Source organism: Carassius gibelio, chromosome B11 (genome assembly GCF_023724105.1).
Source record: "Carassius gibelio isolate Cgi1373 ecotype wild population from Czech Republic chromosome B11, carGib1.2-hapl.c, whole genome shotgun sequence".
Classification (NCBI taxonomy): Eukaryota; Metazoa; Chordata; class Actinopteri; order Cypriniformes; family Cyprinidae; genus Carassius; species Carassius gibelio.
The window spans coordinates 25,992,157-26,008,718 of NC_068406.1; the positions used below are offsets into that span (position 1 = coordinate 25,992,157).

The window sequence follows — 16,562 nt, forward strand, 5'->3', positions numbered from 1 at the left end:
CGCTGCACGGCATCAGGATATTACCTCAACGGCTGCCACCTCTCGTATTTCATTACATGTGAGAAAACGCCACAGCTTCAGATAAAATATGACACATATAATGAGGCAAGTGAGATGAGGAAGATCTAAAATTAGCAGGAATCTGTTATCACCGAGGGTAAAAAGAAATGAAGGCAGAATTCATTCCTTATACTGTAGCTCCTATTTTCACAAGCTGTTAGAGGTGCAAACACCATCCAGCCAATGAAGAACCTTACTAAGGGCTCTTTCATCTGTGAGGCAATTGGACTGGAGATTTAATGAATTTAAATTATGCAAAAACTCTCACATAATAATACAGGTAAAAAATGACCTGGGGTGAGTAAATGAATTAAATAAATTTTAAGTAAATACATTTTTTTGGAGTTGTGTACATTGAAACGTAGTACTTGTAGACTGACATCCAAATGTGACATTTACCTGTAAGATTACTGCAAGTATTCAGATATTCATCGGTTGCTTTTATCCAGAAACAGCCCTCAGGGATGGAGATGGGGGACAGGTGCATGGAGTGTCTGGGAATCTGCATGCATGCATGGCCCCAGATCTGATATAATTGCACATGGCAGATCCAGGGCATTTTCCTGCTATCATAAAAGAGCTCTGAGTGATATTGATCCTGCTGGTTTTTTTTTCTTCTTCTCTCTCTCTCAGTAACTAAGGCACACAAAGCATTAGGCACCATGGGAACTGAAGAATGGAAACACATCTGACTGTCCTTTCTACTATTTGGACTGGTATTATCATTATTTCGGTCACAATTGGAATTCATGACATATTGAATATTTTTCCGTTAAGAGTTATAAAACATAAAAAAGTTAAGAGCACTTAGGTATTTCATTTCACCATCTTTGGCTAAAAGCTATCAGAGAATTAAATATCATTTTGGGGCTAAAAATATAAAAAAGGTGTGCTCTTAAGATGAATAATATAACTTTTCTATTAAAATGGACCATTATTTAGACTTAAAAGGATAGTTCACCCAAAAATGGAAATTCAGTGTCCCTTTAAGGCTGTTGAAAATGGTACCATCTGTGATTCCCACTGATTCATTAAGAGAACAGTAGCAGCTGAAACTGGCAGTAATGCACTTACATTTATTGCAGTTTTCTAGGTATATTTATGCACACATTTTAGTGGTTTGTTTGCTGAGAATCAAACCTGTTTTGACATTGATAATTGAACTTAACCAGTAGTCTGCATTACTACACTTTCATGAAAGTTTTTTTTGTTTGTTTTTTTTTTTTTGTTTTTTTGTTACATTTCACTGTAAATGAAACTAATAAAAATATATGTATAATAATAAAAACAGAAAAAAACTGTGCAACACACACAAAATAATAATAATAATAATAATAAAAAAAATTAAAAAAAAAAATTCCAACCCAGAGGAATCTTGTCTTTGGTGAATGCTTTCAAAATATCTTTGCGTCTGTGGAAATGGGGTATCTGTCTATTCTGAGGTCGGCGTAAGTCTTCTGTCACTGGTGCTTAAGTCGGTCTGCTAATTACTGTTATGCAATCAGCTCATTGCTGCTAGGACACAAGAGCATTATTAAAACTATGAATATCGCACCAGAATTGTTCTTGAGGTTTAATATTCTTAGCACACAGGTTGCTGAGAATCTGCTGAAACTTTGGTTTACATCAAAAACATTGATTGGTCGAGTCAGGACAGATCCTTGAAGACCTGTCCGGAATGTTTGAGACTTTACTGCCCTTCCAACCCTCAGTATTTTTCCAATCGAACTGATGGCATCTGGGCGCAGTTCAGCATGAAGAGTTGTTCATCTCTGGGGACAGACATTGTAGAGCTGTAGTAGGGGAAACCAAATGAGTTATTCTCTGCCTCTTTCGCTCTCACTTCCTCTCTCTAACTCTTCCCTCACTTCCTCCAGGGCTACTGTCAATTACTCAGACATTTAATCACCCCTCTGCTTCGTGGACGTGTCCTTACATTACACCCGGTGCTGGCTGGCAATGTCAGCTATAAATAACCCACCACAGTGTGCTAAGGGCCATAACAGCACAGCTCACTGCCTCTGCGCTTTTAGAGAAGCTGGGTTACACTGGAAATTTAGAACACACTATTGTTGACATCACTTCTAATTCCCGTCAGCCAATCTAAACCACAGTAAAGCTGCTTTGGAGATTTTTTTGATATGTTGATGTGGGCTTTGAGCGAAGTAAACAATGCCTGATTTTATTTTATGTTTTTTTTTCAGTCGCATTGGCTTAGATTTAGTTTGAACTAAGGAGATAAAAACTACAACTGACTGATTTGAACCACATGAACACTTGTGGATATAAGATGAGTATGCTTTAGCAACACTGAACACTGGCGTTATTTTCCCTTTATTTTTTCAGTACATTGCCCTTACAAATATTAACCATGGTTTTATTGTAGTAGACCATAGTTTTTTTTATTTTTTGCCCCATTGATTACCACTACAAATACCATGGCTAAACCATTGTGAAACATATGAAGTATATGCATATTTCCTTGTTGTATATTGGGTAATTGATTGAATTATAAAAAGTGCTGATTTGTTGAATCAGTGACTGAATGATCAGGTTCCAACAGGTGTGAATAGATAATAAATTCAGTGTTTTGAAGCAAACCTGATTAAAAAAAAAAAAAACTGACTGCTGACTAATTTAGCATCTACAATCATATCAAGTCAGTGAGTTGAACTTCAGTTCATGAACAAATCAGTTTATTTTATGAATGAGTCTTTAACCGAGTTCAGCAAAGGTTTTTGAGCATGTTTTCATTCATGCAGTGGGTTTAACTCGATTTGTGAATGAAACAATGAATCTTATTAGCTAACTGAGTTCAGCACAAATTATGGTGTATGCATTCCTCATGTTCTGTTTAATTTGCATATTTCTTTTCATGAATCAGGCTTGAACCAGTTGATTTGGAGTTTAGCACTGATTTAGTGAACCTTTCGACCCCGTCCTTTCATTTACAGGAGAGCTGGTCGAGTTGGCGAGAACATATTAATAAACCAAAACAATTGCACAGAAAGGACAGCCAAACAGAACTTATTATCCCTGAATTAAAAATGAAAACTAATAATAAGCAGATAGAGATGCAGTAGCACAAGTCTTTGTCTTTAGATATTCATTAAAGCTAAAGTTAAAAAAAATTTTTTTAATGACATGCAGGGTATCAAAGCGTCTACTGCAAACATACCTGTTTAAAGTCCTGCACACTAAATATGATCTATAGCAGCATGACAACCGCCATGTTGCCTAAATTAGAATGAATAAATTTGGTTTTACCTTCTATATATTTCACAGTAAGCAATACACGAGGACACCAGATCCCACAGAGAATCCGCTGATGTCAGTACAAACACCAGCTGCTCAACGGAAAAGCATCTCAACACAGATAAAAACTTTATAATGCAAATGTGTGCATAGTGGAGATGCAATCTAGGTCTAGGGCATAGCACTTTTTATATCTCAACATGTCAGTAAGTGCAATGGATTCTGGGAACTCGGCCAGATGACTTTCTGCGGCTAACCTGGCAGATCGTCTATACAACAGCCAAAATAACAAGCAGCTCTCATAATGCAGCTCCTGTGTTTGTGCAGAGTGGGGACAATTTCCGTGATCAATCTACTAAAACACATCAAATTGGTGGGTGGAACATGCACATTGTGGTGCTCGTAACAACAATGATGGCGGCTTTCAGTGTGTGTGTGTGTGTGTGTGTGTGTTGATGGCTGAACATTTCTGAGGTTTTGGACACAGTTAAAGGAAGAGGTTGACCACATTTTGTACTGCAAGGTTTCTCCGCCCATCCATTTGACTCCTGTAAAGGAAACATGCATGCTGCCCAAACCACTGCATGATATATAAGCCATTAGCAGTGAAATCCAAAGGAAACATCAGCTACATTGAATAAACACTAGCTTCATCTTAGAGATATGTATTGTGTGTTTACACAGCTGACAGAGTCAAATGAGTCTCATTCATATTTAAACAGTTTTGTTTCATGTGCAACTTCTTAATGATCTCAAGCCAAGTGCATATGTAATCAAAAGCTGTTTTATTTTGATCAAATGTTATTGCATTTCAAACTAGCAGCTCATATTTCATTGGGAAAGTTCAAAAACAAATCAAAATGGATGAATTGTTCAACCGCAAGGACTTGAAAATGGTACTCAGTGTGTCCATACAGTCGCTTGCAGGTTTTAACTAGCACAGCTCTCATTGGCTGTCGGTGGCATTACACGGCTTGTGTGTTGTGCTTTCATGACAAGTGTTTCTCCATTCATTAATGCTAATGAGGGCCGACATGGAGATTAACACGACAGCCCCAGGGCTTTGGCTGAGAACCAAAGTCTTAACCCCAGAACCAACACCCATAATCCAGGGGTCCGGAGAGATTCCCCAGCATGTACTGAATCATGAAATCTGTGTTTAATCAAAAAGCTTTTAAAAGAGTCTGTTCACTGCGGCCATTTTGGGATCACCCTAAGGCAGCTAATTTCAGTTATGAAAATACAGCTCCAGTCTGCTTGAATGAGGAAAGTAGGAAACAAGCTAGTCACTTGATAATCATGCTGGAAACATGCTAATGACATGATAGCTTGTTAATCATGCTAACCATATGCTAGTTACGCTAAAAGCATGCTTGTCACTTGCAAATCATGCTAACAACATGCTAGTAACTTGCTAATAATGTTAACAACATGCTAATGATTTGCTAATCATAATAATGACATGCCAGTCACTTGCTAGTCATGCTAGCAACATGCTAGTCACTTGCTAATCATGTTTATCTGTCTATTTATCCATCTATTTTTCTGATAGATTTCGTTTCCTTAAAAACTTAAAAACTACTTAAAATGTGTTAAAACTGAAAACCCTCAAACTTTAAGCTTCTAAAACTACTTCAAAATTTCCGGCTAGGCTTTTTCAAGCCAACTTAATGTTTGCCTACAAACTTTACTATCTAGTTACCTTTCTGGGCCTTGCACATGTCAGTTGCGTTGCTGTCTATACATGGTCAGAAAGCTCTCGAATTTCACCAAAAATATCTTAATTTGAGTTCTGAAGATGAACGAAGGTATTTTAGATTTGGAATAACAGAAGGGTGAGTAATTAATGACAGAATTTTCATTTTTTGGTGCACTACCTCTTACTCATTTTTCTTCTCAAGTACTTTAAATGTATATTGATTTAAGAATATTTAGATGTTTGTTTTCTATTGTTGTGAAGACCAGAAATTGCCTTTGTCAACATGGTCAGTGGTTCTTTCAATTGAATCGTGAGAATTTCTTCCTAAAGCTTCCACATTGAGCTGCTTTTCAATGACCTTCCACATTTTTCAAAGTTTGGCCTGTCTCCAGAATACATCGAATGTAAGTCAGCCTTTATTCAGCCATTAAATGAATTAAATAAGGACATAATGCCATTTCGGAAAGTGTCTGTGATTTTACTGCTTTTCAATTGGATATTTCAAGTTTTTTTTTTTTAAGAAAGTTCCCAGTGGTATCACCTACCTTTTGCCAAACACTAGTTTGTGGGGTAAATTACTTTTGATTAAATGTAATTTCTTAGAGGAGTGAAGCAAAAGTTCTTTTACAGATGTGGTAATACAAAATCATATTGATTTGACTGATATTTTAGATATAAACTCAAGATGATCAACAGTTATATTCTGTGGTTCATACAACTGTTAGTAACAATGAAAATCTTGGTTAATTTGGTACAAAGTCTTCATGTGTTATCACGACTGAAAGCTATGGATAATTTGTACCCCTGTAGCACTGTTAAGTATACAACCACTTGTTAAAAACTCTTTGCCAATACTGGGATTGCTCATCCTGTCTGAACATCTTAATCCCTTTAGGTCGAGATCACTTTTGACTGCAGTCTTCAGTTGCAGTACTTTTTATACTTGGCTCAATGGTTGGGAATACCACAACATGTTTGTATCTTTCCAACTTGGCACCAACAACTGTACTGTTTTGATTCAAGGTCTCATCTTATTCAGTGAAAGGCAGCATGAACTAAACAGTATGTTCTTGAAACATTCCTATTCACGAAAGCAACTAGATTCAAGCCTCACAAGACCGCAGCTCAAAGAATGGGTTTCAAACCAACACACACACACACACACACACACATATATATATATATATATATATATATATATATATATATACACACAAACACACAGCAGTGAGTGGGAATGATTGGTTTGGCAGTATGTCATTATGGATGCTTGGCCGACCATATGTTCAGTATGGTTTTGCATGTTAACTCATTGATTATTTCCCTACAATAACACACTCACAGCAAGAAGCTCAGTCTGTGTGAGTATATCTTCTGCTGCAGGAGATTCTTTAAAACTAAATAGGTTATTGCTTCGATGGCTTAACCAGGGGAAAGTGAAAATAGCATTTAAATCAGGAAATACCGTTTGTAACCCATTCGTCAAGAAAACGTAACATGGGACTTTTTATTTGAAAGATATTAAATGAAAAAACTATAAAGACAATAGAATAGAATAGAATGTATTTATAAAGAAGGCCCAAGAGCATAGGATAATATACATCATATATAGATACATCATTTGATGACCAATGGATCCTCTGAAATAAATGGGTGCCGTCAGAATGAGAGTTCAAACAGCTGATACAATAACTCACAAGTAGTCTAAACGATTCCAGTCCATCGGTTAATGTTTTATTAAGTAAAAAGCTGATTGTTTTCAATAAATACATCCATTATTAAGCTTTCAGGTAAAATAAAGTCTTTATTGATAATGTTAGTTTCCCAAGTGAAAAAGTTGTCTATCCTCAATCAGGAGAGAAATGTCCACAGATCAAGCACCCTCTACAGCCCAAACTGATATAAACAAAACAGTGGGTGGATTTGAACATGAGAAGTTTACTTGTGGATTATTGTGTTGTTTTTTATCAGCTGTTTGGACTCTCATTCTGACGGCACCCATTCACTAGAGGTGAGCAAGTGTTGTGATAATGAACTTGTCCAAATCTGTTCCAATATACAAAAAAACTCATCTACATCTCGGATGACCTGAGGGTAAGAATAAAAAGTAATTTTTGGGTGAACTGTTCCTTTAACCGTGCTTTTCAAACTAATCTTAGCTCTCATAACTCACTGTATGTGAGGAGTGTGAGAAATGGTTTAGTAATCACTCTTGTGGCGATTCTGGATAGTGTATCTTTGTGGTAGCCGGTCAGAACCATAGATGCTATTAAACTAACACCAGAGGTGCCCAATGTGACACAGCTGGACAGTGAGCCGTAGCCCCCTGGAGCAGATAGGGCTCTCATCACTGCTATTTGTCTCCTGCATGTTGATTTATACTGCTCTCTTTTTTTCCCCTTCTCTCTCTCTCTTTAATTTGTTTAGCCCTGCCACCAGTGTGCGTCATAAAATGGAGCTGCCTCTGAGAACATTATCAGTAATTATAGACTAAATGAGACAGCCAGGAAAAGTGTGCTCTAACTGGAACGTCGTGTTCTAGGGCCGCTAATAGAGGAGAACAGGCAACAACAGCGGTCTGTTAGAGCTGCTCCTGTGACAGATTGAGTTAGCTCAGAGATGAGAGCGTGCGTTTTTGTGCGTTTGAATATTCTTCTAAACACCATGAGTTACACATGGGATTTGGGATTGTGTGTGTGAATGAATGGTTTGTTGAGCTGAGGGTTTTCGGTTGCAGTTTAAATGGGCGCGATGCTTCCTACACCACAACCAAGCCAGACACGACTTGATAAAGCAGAAAGTGTCTTCCATGTAAATCACCTTATACTAATCACCCGCGATTGGATATTTTGTCCTGTTTGGGTTCACACTAGGCAAGTACACACACACGCACACACCCATACAAATAGTAAGTAATTTTAATTGTGTGTATATCCCCTTAAATGTAGCTTGAGGGACAGTGAGCATCACAGCTAACATCTTCAGCATAGTTATGAACATATGCATTCAAAAAAAGCAGAATTTGATGCTGTACGGCTGTGCTTGATTTTACAGATAATGTTATCTGGGTCTGCTGGGCCGAAGAGTTCAATTTTGGTCTCATAATTTATCCTGCAAGTTGTTACGTAACTACGAGAAAACTCGGTTAGAGTTGGCTTTTCACAGAAAAAAAAAGAGCCAGAATCTGTTCAACACTCAAGAAGAAATCATTGATGTCTAGACAGTATGTCCCATATCAGAGCTTTGCAGTTCTTGGCAGTGCTGTAGCGGTCCTCTCGGTCAATTCTCTGATAATTGCAGACTTTGGTAGAATGGCCTAGGTTTTAGATTTTTTTTTTTTCTCCAATTCTGTTAGAACGGATTTCAAAAATGTGCCACAGTTGTATAACCTTCAGAACTGACATACTTTACTGTTTTAGCCAGTGATGTCTACTGTGAAATCCAGAAAATGAACACTAAAGTTATGAAAATGCACCTGAGAGTTTACTTGAAGTTATTTTCAAATGTTTTAACACCCCTAATTATAAGTAAAGCTTTGAAAAGGATTATTAAAAATTTATGCATCCCAAACATGTAAATTTCAATATTTCCCCTTTGACTTCCATAGTATGGAGAAAAAATATATATTTATATGGAAGCCAGTGGCTACTGTCAACTGTTTGGATTCTAACATTCTTCAAAATATCTTCTTCTGTGTGAAGCAGAAGGAAAAAAAGATATATGATGATATTTGATATATAGGATGCATGTTCAGAGAACATTCAAAGGTAACATTTCCATAATGTTTGTAAAACAGGTTGGCAAATAATAAAACCGAATGTTTCCTTAACATTTGCATAACATAAAAAAGGGACATTTTAAAGATTCAGATATCATCCAGAAATAGATTTTAGTCCTGTTTCAACCTAATATCTCTTTTATTCTTTTATTCCCATTTCTTAAAATATATTGTGATATATTGTAATATATTATTTTCCCTTTTTATTTTCTAATATTTTATATATTTGAATACATTTAATAATATATTGATGATACATATATAATATAATATATTTACCGGTCACCTTTATCCTTTGCCATTACTGTAATCCTCCATGGTCAGCCAATAAAGCTTAGCTGAGTTTGTGTGAGATAAACAAAGAAAGAAAGAGAGGGAGAGAGCAAACTGAACCATACATAAATGATAGTGAGAGAGGTTACTTAGCAACCACGAGTTAAAACAAATCATAACACCACTGTGCGATGGTGTGATTGAATTCAGAGATAATCCACCAAAACACATCTTCACCCAACAGAACATGTCGTACGTGAACAGAAATACAATGTGCTATTAAAGGTAAATACTCCAAGGTCTTTCAGTCAGATGCTTGCAGCACCAGGGAATAGAGTAAAAGCTGCATTTCATTTTGGCTTCCTCGTAGGTGAGAAATGAATAATTCATTTGATGTTTGCACACCTGCAATCTGGAGCCAACAAAGAGCGCTGAAAGAGTTGTGGTGTGAAATTCACAAACGATAAAACAAATCTGTCTGAAACCAATCAAAACACAAATTAGAAAACAGGTTACTTCTGATTAATCTTCATAAACAAATCTTATTCCATTGTACACAGTGTGCAACCATGCCTTCATTTAATTTAACACCCATACATCAAACAATATGGGGGGGGGGGGGCAACAAATGGCAAAAGAGTGAAATTTGGGGAGATGGGGAGACACCGAAGACGCCCAATAGTATGTGTACAAACCTTCTGTAAGCAAAATTCATTTCTGTCGATGGTAGGTAAAATATAGGCTTATATACAATAATAAAACAAACAACATATTGACTTGTCCATTTTATGTCTATGCAATACTTTCATAAACAGTAATGAGTTGTAGCAATGTAACAATAGTGTCTTTGATAGCTCTTCATTGGGGGGCTTTCAGCAAATCATAGTATATGCAGATAATTAGCATAGCATAATTAAATTTGTCTAACATTTTTTGATTGACAGTTCTAAAATAAATGCAAGTACATAAGTAGCTGCTGGTTGTTGTTATGTGGACCTGTATGAGTGTGTGTGTGTGTGTGTGTGTGTGATACATCAGGAGAAGTAGGTCACACCACAGTCGGAAAATTATGCAATGCGGTAAGAATGTGCTTTTAGCTGAAAGGGAGCTGTGAGATAAATAGTAGCTCTCACATTAATAACAGAGCGACGGGTAACAATTGATCCGGCAAACTAATAGATTACAAAGACAAGCCAGGCTGCCTCATTCATTTATCATGCAATCAACCAAATCTGCCTGTGCCATTAAAATACCAGGAGAACAAATGTGAGAATTTGTGTCAATGGACATGCAGGTTTGGGAAGACCAAGGTGAGCTGTGGAAATTAAATACGGCACTGTGTTTTTTGTAGGTGACTGTGCTTCTTCAGCCAAGATTGTGAAAGCACAATGGCAGCTGAAGTGGGTCTCTGCACCATTCCCATGGCAACTGATCACATGGCTTCTGGGAAAAATCAACGGGGACTGTGTGGTGTTTCGTTATGATATGAGCAGGCTGTTTTTCTTTCTCTCCTCCTCGTCTCATACATGCTCAGTGTGTATGTACGTGAGACCCCCATCCCTGCCCACCCGCAGTAATTGAGAATGTCATGGGCTTTTACCGGAATAGGGGAATAAAGATGGAGTATTGCTGATTAAAGTTATTTGCGTGACATGGAAGCTGCATGTAATCATGAATAAGTGGATTGGTTAGAACAGTGCTGACCGTTTCGAAGTAAAAACAACAGATTAGAGTTTAATTGAGAGAGGACCCTCAAGAACAGGAAAAAAAAAACAGCTGTGTTGACGACAGACCAATTTACATCCAGTTACCCTTTTTTACATTGAGTTTATAATAAAAAACAGACAGCAGGTTATTCTGGGGCAATTATGTAATATGTATTATTTAGACATTGTAAAGAACACATTGTGGCTACTGATGCTGTCTGCATTGTTTTAAAAGAAAAGTTAATATGAAAATGAGAATTAACTAAATTTACTCACTCACAGGGCATTCAATATTCACAGAACAGATTTGGAAAATGAAACATTATGTCACTTGCTTACCAAAGGATCCTCTGTAGTAAATGGGTGCCGTCAGAATGAAAGTTCAAACAGCAAAGGTTTGATCATAAAAGCCTTATTTGATGGATTTGTTTATTACACACAGGCAGTGTTTCGCTTCACATGACATTAACTGATGGACTGGAGTCGTGTGGATCACTTTAGCAATTTTCATTCTGATGGCACCCATTCACTGCAGAGGATCCATTGACATAATGCTACATTTCTCCAAATCTGTTTCTGGTGAAGAAACAAACTCATTTTATTTTTGTATAAACTGTTACACCTAACACCTAATTTAGAAAATTATGCAAATTGTGGTCAAGAATACTTGAAGCAGCAGCAGATTACTGCAATTTGGTAATGGGGCTTTAAATGTGCCTGACTGTACTGCATGTGTACAGTATATACCCAGTCTGCGGTGTATCATATGATGAGTGACTGCTGCCATGATTTCCAGAAATTTGTAACACAAATATCTTTTAACAGCGCAACAATAACTGCAGCAGGTAAATAGCATGAATTAATCAAAATGTACAATTAGACATGTTTGTGCTGAAAAGAATCTACAGAATATTTCTACCTTTGGGCCAAATGGTTCTAAGAACAGTAAGTATGGTAATGGTTATTTTTTCACTTGAGCTTGGTTCGGCGTGGCATGACTACAAGCCGCAGTTTTTCAGTGGATTTTTTGCCTTGTTAAACTTAATTAAGAATTGTGGTAGGATCCTGGGGTGTGTTTCCCAAAAGCATTGTTTGCTAATTATGTTCGTAATTCCATTTAACTGTATTGGTAACGACTGAACTTGTGACCATAGTTGCTTTTAGGAAACACACCCCAGGGGCGGTCCCTCAAAACACTGAACAGTTGTGCTTTGGCCAACCCGAGCTTGAAAAACACTGACAGCCAATCGGCATCCATCTTTGGTATGGATGATGATATCATTATCATTAAAGTTATATTTATAGTTATCATTCTTGACATGAATGGGCCTTGCGGGTTTTTTGCACTAAAACACTTTATTCACATCACTGGGTGAATTCAACTCATATAATGTTGAATTACCAAGAATTTGTTGTTGTTCTCTTGTTGGATGTCTTTTAGATAAATCTCAGATACACCAATTGCATTACTGTCATTTTGAAATCAAAACAATTAATCATGCATCTGAAATGTGAGTGTTCTCATACTTACATATTAACTGTAATTTTGTTGAACTGAAAACATATGGCATCGATGATTCAGTTGTGCAGAAAATTGTGTAAAGGATGATAACATCTGCCTGTAACTGAGTGCTTGGCTTCACTTCTCGCCAGTTTGTTTCAGACCACCAGAAAACTTCTCAATAAAGGAACATTTATAACTGTTGACGTAACATTACTGGAAAGGGACTAATCATTTTCTTTTTATCACGCTGACTTTTTTTTTTTTTTTTTGGTAACTGATGAATAGTTGTTTTTACAAGACTGATGAGATTTATAAAAAATTCTGTGAGTCACTTTAAAAATAATGACAAAGAGAGTTCCCAAACACTCGGCTGGTCTTCCATTGGCTGACCAAACAGGCCCCGCCCCACTTTCACACTATTGGTTGAGCCAATGTTGGCATGTCAGGCTGGACAGGATGTTAAAACAGAACAATAGCCATAGTGTTACAGGATTTAACCTGTAGCTGAGTTATTTAACATTTTTATATGATATGATAAGAAAATACACATTTGAACTTTAATAGATAGAGCCACTTTGGGTCTATGCTTGAAGCTTTACTCCCTGAATCTGGTCATGTAGTCTGACATATAATACATACAAATACATAGCAGCAGCATCTTTATGCAACACAGCTCTAAACTGCTGTTTTCATTACTGCAGGATAGTACACACACATACACGCTGACACACTGTGCCCCAATAGGTTTGCTTTGATAACAGCAAGGGCTTGACTTAGTTGCTATGCCAACAGGACAGAACAAAGACAGTAGCCATAATGACAGCAGCAATAGGAGATATGAGAATCACAGCTTCATACATTTATATTCACTGCCGTGATACAATCTACACACATAAAGCCTCATTTTCTGGGTTACATAAAGCAGCCTTTTATTATTGGTGATATTGAATTAGTGGTGATATTGAATAAATAACATGTATATTCAATCATGCATTGCGTTTGCCATCAACAACCTGGATGCTATGTGCATTTAATAAACATGTTTTTGTTGGGTTTTTCTGTAATAATTAGGTCACCCATTTTTGCATCCCTCTGTCCCAATGAACACAATATTAACAATGCCCTAGTTACTACCGAAAGCACCCTATCAACACCCTAGAGACCATAATAAATCAACAATGCCCTTGCTACCACTCAGATACCCTAGCAACACCCTAGAGACCATAATATCTTAACAATGCTCTTGCTAACACTAAAAAAAGTATCTAAGTGCCTAGCAACTAACCAAAATGCCCTAGCAACATCATATAGTGACCATAATATCTTAACAACGCCCTAGCTACGACCTAAAAAAAACCATCACAGCGCCTAGAAAATAACCTGAGCAGTGTTGGGTAAGTTACTTTCAAAAAGAAATTAATTACTATTACTTATTACATCATCAATATTGTATTTCAATTAATTTAATAATTACTCTGTTAGAAAAGTAACTTAGTTACTCGATACGTTCAAATCGTGAATTAGGCTACATCTTAAAATCCCTATAAACCTTAAAAGAAATTTAATTTTTTTCTTTCAATCTGAGTCAAACATAGAATAGTTTTGAAGAATAGAATATAAAAGTTTACCCTTTTATAAAAAATATAACCTTCTTTGGTTAACAAATAGGAAAATACTCAACAGCATAGCCTATCTGAACAACAAAAAAGCTAAAGAAAAGTTAAACAACACATTTCAGTTTGGCAAAATGTTCAGGAAAAGCCCAACTAATAAAATCCGTACAGGTTTATGTAATGATAACATGTCAATGTAGGTAAGAATAAATTACATATGTGTTTGCGTGCAGGTGACTGCATATAATGAGCTCTGTACCTCGCTTTAGTTTCATACAGATTACATAATCAGATAATATTCATTTTCGATTTGACTTTTTTAATTTAAAAGTAGACACAAGCTTTCTATAGAAATATTTCTCATGTCTGTGTCAAATATTCGCTGAGTTTGTGACATGTAGAAAGTTGCTCACTGAGACCTAGACGGCAGAAAGTGCACCGTTTGTTTTGTATATTTTACAAAAGCACAGTGTCTTGTTGTTATTGTCAGTGTACACAAATAAGAGATTTTAGTCTTATCTGTATCTAAGTATTTAAGGTTTCTCTATGAATCAGGAAGAACTGAAAGTGAACATGATGGCGCGCAGAGGGTTAAAGATGCACCATTCAGTTTTATCTTTAGAAATGTTCAATATTGATTTTAGAGCTGTTTAAATTATTTACTGTATGTAACGCAAGTACTTTATAGGTAACTGTAATTAAATTACCTACAAATAAGCAGTAATCCCTTACTTTACTGTTTCAGTGGATAAGTAATTTAATTACAGTAACTTAATATTGTGTCACACCCAACACTGAACTTCTGTGCCTCAGCAACACCCTAGTGACCGTCACCTGAAACCAGGCTGTATCTGAAATCGCCCACTACACTCTTAAATAGGGCACTTGTACTCGTATCTAAACCATCGTGGATGTTCATGAGTTCACTCATTCAATACCACAATGCACTGCAAAAATGAGAGTAAAACTAGTGCACATTTAGTAGCTAGAGAATACCCATAATGCACTGTAATAGTCACAAGCTGAATTTTTTTGCCAGCTTCAAATGATTATTAAACAGCAAGCACCGAATTCACTCATTTTCATTAACTCCTTCAAGTAAACTGAATTAGTGACCTAATTTAAGTAATAGTGAATGAGGGTATAGGGGGTGATTTTGTATACAGCCCCAGAGTGTTCTAGCAAAACCATAGAGACCATACTGTCTTAATGATGCTCTAGCTAGTAGCTAGCACTCAAAAAACCCTGGAAAAGCACAGAGAAACCACCCAAAACTCATATCAGCGACCACACAGAACACCCTAGCAACACCCTAGAGACGACAATACCTTAATTACAACCCAAAATAGTCTAGCAACCACCTAGCACCTAACCAGAACACCCAAGTGATCATAATATCTAAAGAATGCCCTAGCAAAAACCAGAATGCTTCAACGAGTATACCCAAACATCCTATTAATGATTTTGCAGAGGCAAGAAACTATCGAGTTGTGGTTGTTATGCTGTAACTACGTATCTAGAAGTTACTATTCTCTCCTTGGACTATTGCCACTTTAATTCACTGTGTGGCAGCTCTCGCTCTCTTACATTTCTCTGTCTCCTTTCTTGACGACACATTAGCAGAGTCCCATCCTCCTTCACATGATCCAGCGTTACATTCACCTGCCTATGAGCAGCACTTTTACAGTCTGATTGTATATTAATGCTAACATGTTCAGGCACACGACTGCAAGACGTGATCTGATCTCTCAGGTGTGACAGGATGAGATCATATCCATATCAGCTCATATGGACTGAGCTCAGATTTTGCTGTAAAGCCTTTGCATGTGTCAAATCAGCGGGCTATTTTTAGCCGTCCTATGTGGTTGGGAGTCTGGTGGGATTTGTAGATAGTGGCTCTTTCCCGCTCTAGGCTGGAAGACTGCAGGCAGGATGAGTAAAGACAGGTCTAAACGGATTGATCCTATCTTCCCCACCCCCACTCCATCTCTCTTCCTACAACACACTCCTTGTTCCTCTCAGTCTGGAACGATTGATTAATCCCTTCGATTAAAGACCCCCACGGAGCTCCATTATCTATAGCGGGTATGAATGCAGCACTTTGCAAGAATATCGTAGATTGCACCAATTAAACAATGCACCCTTGAGATTTATCGCTCGTTCTCTTGGGTACGCAGCCGCTACGATGTAATTTATTCTAAGTGAATGTGTAATATAAGTAGCAGGTTAGCAGGGCTCCCCCCTCCTGATGCAGCAGGGCACACTACAGAACCTGATTGAGTCAGTCATATAGATTGAGACAAACTCCCCCTGAGAAACCCAGCGGTCGGCCCATATATACTAAATATACTACATACAGCTCCATTTTACTGTATTTAGTCTTTTAAATTACTAGGAAAAAAGTCAGGCTAGAGATGATTTAAGGAAATTATTAAATTAGTTTGATGTTGGCATAAATAAAGGTTCTACTTGAATGCTGTTTTTGGTTATTATCTTTTCTGACTGTGTAACTACAGTGGTTTCAAACGGCCCATTTTTCAAAAGCATTAGTCCTTTTCGACGTTAGAACTGGCTGTATTAATCTTAAATTTGTAGCTTTTTAAAATTGCAGACCAATGCCAAGGGAACATGGAGATAAATAGAGACAGACAGATGAAGAAAGAGGATGTAAACA

General features: G+C 37.0%; 1 protein-coding gene across 2 annotated transcripts in view; it reads right to left on the reverse strand.

Annotated features, from left to right (window-relative positions):
• Positions 1-16,562, reverse strand: part of LOC127967792 (microtubule-associated proteins 1A/1B light chain 3C-like) — a 207,145-nt gene that overhangs the window by 51,560 nt on the left and 139,023 nt on the right. The window lies entirely within an intron of this gene.